At 38.7% G+C, this 8,265-nt stretch overlaps 1 pseudogene; it reads left to right on the top strand.

Moving 5' to 3' along the window:
* The first annotated feature begins 2,150 nt into the window (after positions 1-2,150).
* Positions 2,151-2,640, top strand: LOC136132155 (transcription factor BTF3 pseudogene; annotated as a pseudogene).
* The last annotated feature ends 5,625 nt before the right edge of the window (positions 2,641-8,265 follow it).

Below are 8,265 nucleotides of genomic sequence, written 5' to 3'. Positions count from 1 at the left end.
AATGTTTATGTCCTAGAGTGATGTGGGCCCACTTCATCATGAATATAATTTCACACTCTTGTAATCTATTATTACCTTATTAGATTACTTGATTAATATCTAACTTTAATTTTACTTCTTTGTATCTAACTTGTATTCAGTCACTACAAGGTAAGAAATTATCTTACCATTAATTACTATGAACACCCATTCTTCCTAATCACTTCTTAGACTGTAAAAATAGATGTAGTCAGGATGAATCTCTGACTCTAAAATTGAGTGTAACAATATAAGTTTAGGGCTTCCCTGGTGGCACAGTGGTTAAGAATCCTCCTGCCAATGCAGGGGACACAGGTTCGAGCCCTGATCTAGGAAGATCCCACATGCCGCTGAGCAACTAAGCCCGTGTGCCACAACTACTGAGCCTGTGCTCTAGAGCCCGTGAGCCACAACGACTGAGCCCGTGTGCCACAACTACTGAAGCCCACGTGCCTAGAGCCTGTGGTCCGCAACAAGAGAAGACACCACAATGAGAAGCCTGCGCACCACAACAAAGAGTAGCTCCTGCTCACCACAACTAGAGAAAGCCCGCGTGCAGCAATGAAGACCCAATGCAGCCAAAAATAAATAAATTTATTAAAAAATACATATATATGTTTAAAATTTTTTTTTTATTTTTATTTTTTTGCGGCACGCGGGCCTCTCACTGTTTTGGCCTCCCCCGTTGCGGGGCACAGGCTCTGGACACGCAGGCTCAGCGGCCATGGCTCACGGGCCCAGCCGCTCCACGGCATGTGGGATCTTCCTGGACCGGGGCACGAACCTGCGTCCCCTGCATCGGCAGGTGGACTCTCAACCACTGTGCCACCAGGGAAGCCCTAAAATTTTTATATAATTCAGCTTATTCTCTATGTTGCACTCTCTTTCTCTTATAGTGGGGTAGAATATTTCCATTAATTTGGGATTTCCCTTCCTTCACATTTCTTTAGGATATATATTTAAGAATATATCTAAGAATTTGGAGAGGATAAAAGACATTGGGGGAGGGGATCCATGTGGTCTCTCTGTCATATTTGCATGGAGATAGCAAATGAGATATCTACTCTCCTAATTTGTCCTAAGTTATCACTCCACTTGGTTTGCTGCCAGGATGTCCTCAGCTCCCTAGGCATACTTTCTTTGGTTGTGAGGGCTCTTTTTCCTGATTCTGTATCACTCATAGGAGCAAGGAATCTTTCTGCTTCTCTCACCCATCTCTGTGAGGCTGTTCATGGTCTTTTCAACTGAAGGTGTCACAGAGCCTTTCCCTTTCTAGGTACTTGTCTACCTAGAGAAAGAAAGACAGACAGACCGACAGACTGATTATTGATGTGTGTATCTATAAACAACTCTTAGAACAAGTATAGACAATTTGTTGTTTCTGGAAGCTTTTCCTAGGAACCAGGTACCTTTTGTTTCAGTGCTCCATAAACACTCAGATCTTTCTCCCTTGGGCTTTCCCTCTGAGAAGTGGGGTACAAGATCCTCTCTCTGGGATCCAGGGAGGTTTTTGCTCTCATTTGACCTTCGTTCCATCTTTCTCCATCTCCCCTGCTGGAAAAAAGATTTTCTAGTCTGGATAAAAGTCAGATTACCTTCAATTAAAAAAAATCTCTTTAACAACAACTAGGAAAACTTTCCTTAAATCAACCCTAAGTCAAGGAACGTGGAGCAGACGGTCTGCTCAAATTAGGGAAAAGGAAAGCAAGAAATTCTGGAAGGAAAAAAGGAGCATGGGTGAATATCACAGAAGTATTATCCCACCACATTTAGGTCTTAATTGTCTATACAAGTTACCACTATCTGAGCCTTGTGAAAAGAAATTAAAATTTTCTCTATTTTTTGGGAAATTTCCTTGGAATTGAACCAGTTGATTCAATCATCCAAGGGATGGTTTTCTAAGCATCTTGTCTCTTATCTTTCCCCCTTATGCTACTTCTTTCATTAAAGAACAAAAACAAAAAACTCCATAAGTGTGTGGGAGAAGGAAAATAAAGTAGAACAAAAATTCAAATCGCTCTAGCTGCCATCTTGCGTCCCTGCGTGTGTGCGCCTTATCTCAGCTGGTCTGCCCGAGACCCCCTGATCGCCAACCCTAGTCCCCCGCACGGCCCCATTTCTGCTCCAACAAGATGAAAGAAGCTATCATGAACCAAGAGAAACTCGCCAAACTGCAGGCACAAGTGTGCATTGGTGGGAAAGGAACTAACTGCTCACAGAAAGAAGGTGGTTCATAGAACAGCCACAGAAGACTACAGAAAATGTCAGTTCTTTTTAAAGAAGTTAGGGGTGAACAATATCTCTGGTATTGAAGAGGTGAATATGTTCACAAACCAAGGAACAGTGATCCACCTTAACAACCCTAAAGTTCAGGCATCTCTGGCAGCAAACACTTTCACCATTACAGGCCATGCTGAGACAAAGCAGCTGACAGAAATGCTACCCAGCACCTTAAACCAGCTTGGCGCAGACAGTCTGACCAGTTGAAGGAGACTGGCTGAAGCTCTGCCCAAACAATCTGTGGATGGAAAAGCACCACTTGCTACTGGAGAGGATGATGATGATGAAGTTCCAGAGCTTGTGGAGAATTTTGATGAGGCTTCCAAGAATGAGGCAAACTGAATTGAGTCAACTTCTGAAGAAGATAAATCTTGAAGAAGTTACTGGGAGATGCTATTTTATATTATGACTGCTTTTTTTTTTTGTGTGTGTGTGTGTGTTACGCGGGCCTCTCACTGCCGTGGCCTCTCCCGCTGTGGAGCACAGGCTCCCGACACGCAGGCCCAGCGGCCATGGCTCACGGGCCCAGCCGCTCCGTGGCATGTGGGATCCTCCCAGACCGGGGCACGAACCCACGTCCTCTGCATTGGCAGGCGGACTCCCAACCACTGCGCCACCAGGGAAGCCCTATGACTGCTTTTTAAAATTTTGTTTATGGATCTGATAAAATCTAGATCTCTAATATTTTTAAGCCCAAGCCCCTGGACACTGCAGCTCTTTTCAGTTTTTGCTTAATACAATGTCATTCTTTGCAGCTAATTAAGCTGAAGAAGCCTGGGAATAAAGTTTGAAACAAAGGTTAATAAAGTTTCCAAAAAAGAAAATATTCAAATCACTAGTAGTTTTTTCTTATAAGCTAACATAGAGAAAGACAAATTGCTGGCAGGGTTTGGTACATTCTGTGACTTTCTCTAACCTAAATTATGCTTTTTCTGAGAGTTGTTTATAAATACACAGGTCAATAATCAGTCAGTCAATCTCTCTCTCTGCCTCTCTCTCTTTCACATATCCCAGGAGAGCGAGTACCTAGAAAAAGGTCCACAAGTTTAATGTGCTCATAGTTGACATCATTGCTCATTTTGGCACTCTATCACCTGGAATCTGGTGAACAAGTTTTTTCAGCAGTTATTCCATGTAGTCACTATCAATCACAGTTGACATACGAGATGAAATTTGTTTGATATCCTTGCCTAGTGGTTAAAAAAGTGTGCTCTGTTACCAGACTGCCAGTGTTCAAGTCGCTGTTCTATCATTTATGAACTGGGGAAACGGTTTGGGCAAGACATTTAACTTTTCTAAGCCTCAATTCTTTATGAAGTAATAATAAGAACTACCCAAAAAGTTATTGCAAAAATTAAATGGAATAGTCTACGTAACGAGCTTAGAGTAGTGCCTAACCCACAAAATACTTTAGCTTTTATTAATATTACTACTATTACTCATATGAGGTGTTTTCTATTTAGAATATCCAGGGAAAGGTTGACATATGATTCCAAATCTGTGAAAATTCCATCTGCCTAGAGTTTCTCAAATGTAAGAAAGGTTTTATGATGTAATTGGGAGAATATGTGAGTAACCATTCTTGGAACCCTTGATTGTGGGGGCAGATTGGCTGTACCCATTAGTGATTGGAGCTGGAACAAGAGCTATCACTGTCTACACTACACCACTTTATTAGGGGTCAGTGTGGACAAAAACCCTTTTTTTGTTGTTTATTTATTTGTTTGTTTTTCAGCACCTAAAGAATCCATAGTTGTGGGGAATCTTAGCTAATTTGAAGCTTTTCCTCATCCTGACAGATTGGATAGAATCTATGCCTAGTATCAAAAGTTATTATAGTTGAAATGCTCAGACTAGAAGAGTAAATGTTATTAGCTTTTCTTCCATGAGAAATCAGGCTTAAAAAGGGTAATTTAAACCCAAAACAAAGGGCCGACTGGCAGAGATACACATATCCACTTAGGGACAGATGGATTGAATCTACTCTTGTATTGGTAGCCAGTTAGGTAAGTGAAAACTTCTGCTTTGAGTGTGTAGCTTCAAAAACTTCATATAACAGAAGTTTGATTATAATAACTGAAATTAGAAATAGAATTACAATGCTAGATTGTAACTGGAAACTGAAAACAGGTGTGGTTCTTTGCTCCTGTCAAGCAAAGAACCAATTTTTGAGAGGGAGACATATATGAAGTTTGAATATATTGTATTACTGGAAAATAGGTTATATAAAAATTTTTGTAAAGATAAGCCCCAGGGTTGACCTCACACCAAGATGAGCAAATAATTCATCAATTATTGAACTTGTGAAAAGTAAATGGGAAATACTATGGTGTAGTAGAAAGATTATCTTAAAACCAGTTCTAGATCCTTTAAGCATTCACCAGTTAATTAATTAACTAATTAATTAAAATAGGATTGATTGTATGCCATTTCCTGATTGGATGAAAAAAATAAAATGGTATTAATGACCATAGTGAGTAGAGAACACAAAACTGGAGTCCAAAAGAGAGAGAAGAGCTGTCATGTATAATGGGTTCATTGGCTTAAAGTGGTAGTTAAATCCATGGGAGTGAGTAAAAATCATCCACAGAAAACACATAGAAGAAAAAGAGGAGATAGACAAGGATGGAGCATAAACCTTCAGGGAGGAATAAAAGAAAAGAAGGCAGAGCTAACTGGGACAAATAAATGTCAGAGAAGTGGCAGAGAGCAGGCTAGGGGGAGAGGACTTTGAGGAAGTGAGGCTTCTGGTTCAAGATGACAGGTTGCACATACGTTATCTCTTCTTCCACAAATCCCATGGAAATAAAATTTAGAAGTACCAAGGGTAAGAAATTTATAACAGTTCTCCAGTGAGGCAGAGACATACGCAAACCATTAACCTTGATGAATTTCTGGAAGATGGAAAGTATGTGGTATATTAAGGAATACAGGAGCAGAAGCACAGCCAGATGTGCACACCCAGAGGTTGCTGTGGAGGCAGGAGCCAAGCTCCCTAATGGTGGTGCCTCCAAAATGCTTCCAACCTAGAGATAAAAGCTCCAGTTTCACGAGAGGTTATGGCTCCGATATCAAGGTTGATGTTTGTCTCTAAACGGTTGTTAGAGACAACAAGTTAGCACCTGTTCCGTAAGCACTGCTTGCCAAAGGAATTGGTTTGGGATTCCCAAAATAAAACCCAGATAGTGGGCCTAGCTTGCTCCCTGCTGTCTGCTTACACAGTTTAAAGGAAAGCTGTCTGTGGGCTCAGAGCTCACAGTCCATCCCTCTCACTGAAGAGAGGCCTAGTGGGGAAGAGAACTACATGCCGGCAGAGGGAAACCAGGTCAGCAACGTGTTCCAAGTAAGTAGTCCTCAGTTCATGAGTTTAAATGGACACATATCATATTAGAGGAAAAATAATCATACACACATATGCACAGTGCCAATATGAACCAAGGAATCTTTGAAAGAAACTAATTATTCAGGACACAGAATATAATTTCATATATATCTTCATAAACACTAAGGAACAATAAAGAAATGTTGGAAATTTAAAAATATGATGTCTGAAATTTTCTTGAAAAATTAAAAAGAAGTGCTGGAATAAAAACCTGAGGAAATCTAGAAATTAGCCTAAAAGAAAAATAGGAATGTATAGAAGAAAACTTTAAAGTCTTAAAGGATCTATCTAGGAGAACTACAGTCTTTCAAAAAAAGTTTCAGAAAGAAAAGGGAATATTTTAAGGAAATTATTGGAGAAATAATGGATGAAACTATATTTCTGAGACACAAACACATGGATCCTCAGCTTGAAAGGGCACACAGAATGAGGAAGACATGAATGAAGAAGAAAAACCATACCTAGACAGAGATTCAGGAAAAGTAGAAAGATCCCAAAAGCCTCCACTTACTGCCTCTAATAAATGGAAATGCAGCTTCTCATCAGAGACACTATATGCTTGAACACTGAGGTCTGAGAAAAATGTGATGTGTAATCTAGAAGTAAATGCTCAGCCAAACTATCAATTAAGAGTTCCAGTAAACTAAGGACGTTTTTAGATATGCAAGACTTAGAAAATTTTACCGCTTGTCAACCATCCTCTTTGGAAGACTTACTCTCTATTTATCCAACAAAACAACAAAGGAATGTGAGAAAAAGGGAAAAGAAAGTGAGATCCATGAAACAGAATACCTAATCTATTGTATATTATGGTTGTGTAGTAGAATCCCTGTTTTGTAGGAAACATACACTACAGCATTCAGAAGTGATAGAAAATTGAGTCAGCAGTTTACTCTCAAGTGATTCAGAAAAACATATGCTTTGTATTGTACCTTCAACTTTTCTGTAATTTCTCATTATTTTGAAATTAAAAAATTAAAACAAAACGAAGAAAAGAGGCTATACAAGGTTAAAAAACAAGCCCCCTCACCCAAGGCATGGCCTACCTAAAACTCCATCCCCATCCTCCATTCCCCAGCACTCTCTATCCCACCTTCCTAGCATCAATCAACAGTTGATGTACGTAGTAATGTATTTAATTATTTATATGTTTCTTATCTTTTGCCTCTGCCTCACTGCTGGAATAAAATTTGTGAGGAGCTCTTCATTGCTGTATCCCCAGAACATGGAAAACTGCTAAGAACATACTGAGTTCTTGATAAATATTCGTTGAGTGAACTAATAATCTTGTTATTACAAACATTAGTAATAAGTAAAATGTCATTCTTTATAAAATATTAATGCTTTCCAAATACTAAAATTGCAGCTACTCAATATTGCCTATTATTTGAGGTTACAAATTTTCACTTCCATTTCTATGTGAAAAGAAATCTACTCCAACACCACTTTTAAGATTATTGTCCCCCGAGATTTTCTTGAAAATGAGATGTCTTCTGCAAGTCAGTCCAAAGGAGGAAAGTTTCAAATGCTAGATTGCAATCTTAAGAGTATTGAGAAGATGGTTTGCTACATTATTTCTTTTTCAGAACAAGGTATCAGTAAAAATATTAGGATAGGTAGCAGAAGATTTTAAAAAAGGAAAAATAATTCCAGGATGACAGTGATATAGTAGGTTTAGAGTGCAAATTAGAACAGCGAATAAGATGGCTCCAAAAATAATTTCCTGTAATAAAATGTGATTAAGAAGCTAAGTGACCTTAGTGATAAAAAGAAAGTATAGCATCATAAAAATAAACAAACATAAGCAATGTGCCTTGCCCCCTTCCCTGTTTGTTAGTTATGTGCTCCTTCCAGCTGAACAAAATTAATGGCCCCTGCAATCCCCATCTCCACTCACTGTCCAGTCACTGTTTGATTTTGCAGGGAACTATATCTAAATAAGTATAATATTATAAATGCTGGGGTTTTTGATTAACCTACAGACAAAGCAGAGTTAGCTACTTTTAGTTTTAAGAAGAGAAGAGAAATGATATAAAATCGGATGTTACAAAGTATGAGACAATGCCTAAAATGGATGAGTCAAGAAATAGAAGGTTGTGTTTTATTTGAAGACACACATTAGCAAATTTTAAAAACTTAATAAATAAAAATAGGCCTTTAGAGTTTAAGGTGGGAAATCCTTGTGGAAATAGGGAAGTGAGAAAGCAGTGTAAGTCAGCAAAACTCCTCATTCTTCATGGTAGGGGTAGCAGTTAGATGTAGTTTAACTTGATAAATAACTAAATGAATAAATATAAACATTATGGATATAACCACCAAAAGAAACATAACTTTGTATAAGTGGTTATCAAAAATGAGGAGTAAGATTGAGGGTGAAGGATAGTTTATTCTTTAGTCTCAAATCCTCTTGCAGTTTGGATTTGAAATTTTAGATTATATACTAGATGTGCACAGAAAAATGTCTGGTCTGATCAGCCTCAGCTGTGAGCATTGGTTCCCCCAAGTGGGATGGAGCGATAGTGAGGAGAGAACTTTTTATACTCTTCAGTAGAGTTTTTAATTTTTTTTTTTTTGCAACAAGTATA

This window comes from Phocoena phocoena, chromosome 12, assembly GCF_963924675.1.
Source record: "Phocoena phocoena chromosome 12, mPhoPho1.1, whole genome shotgun sequence".
NCBI lineage: Eukaryota > Metazoa > Chordata > Mammalia > Artiodactyla > Phocoenidae > Phocoena > Phocoena phocoena.
This window is presented reverse-complemented; position numbering and strand designations above follow the sequence as displayed.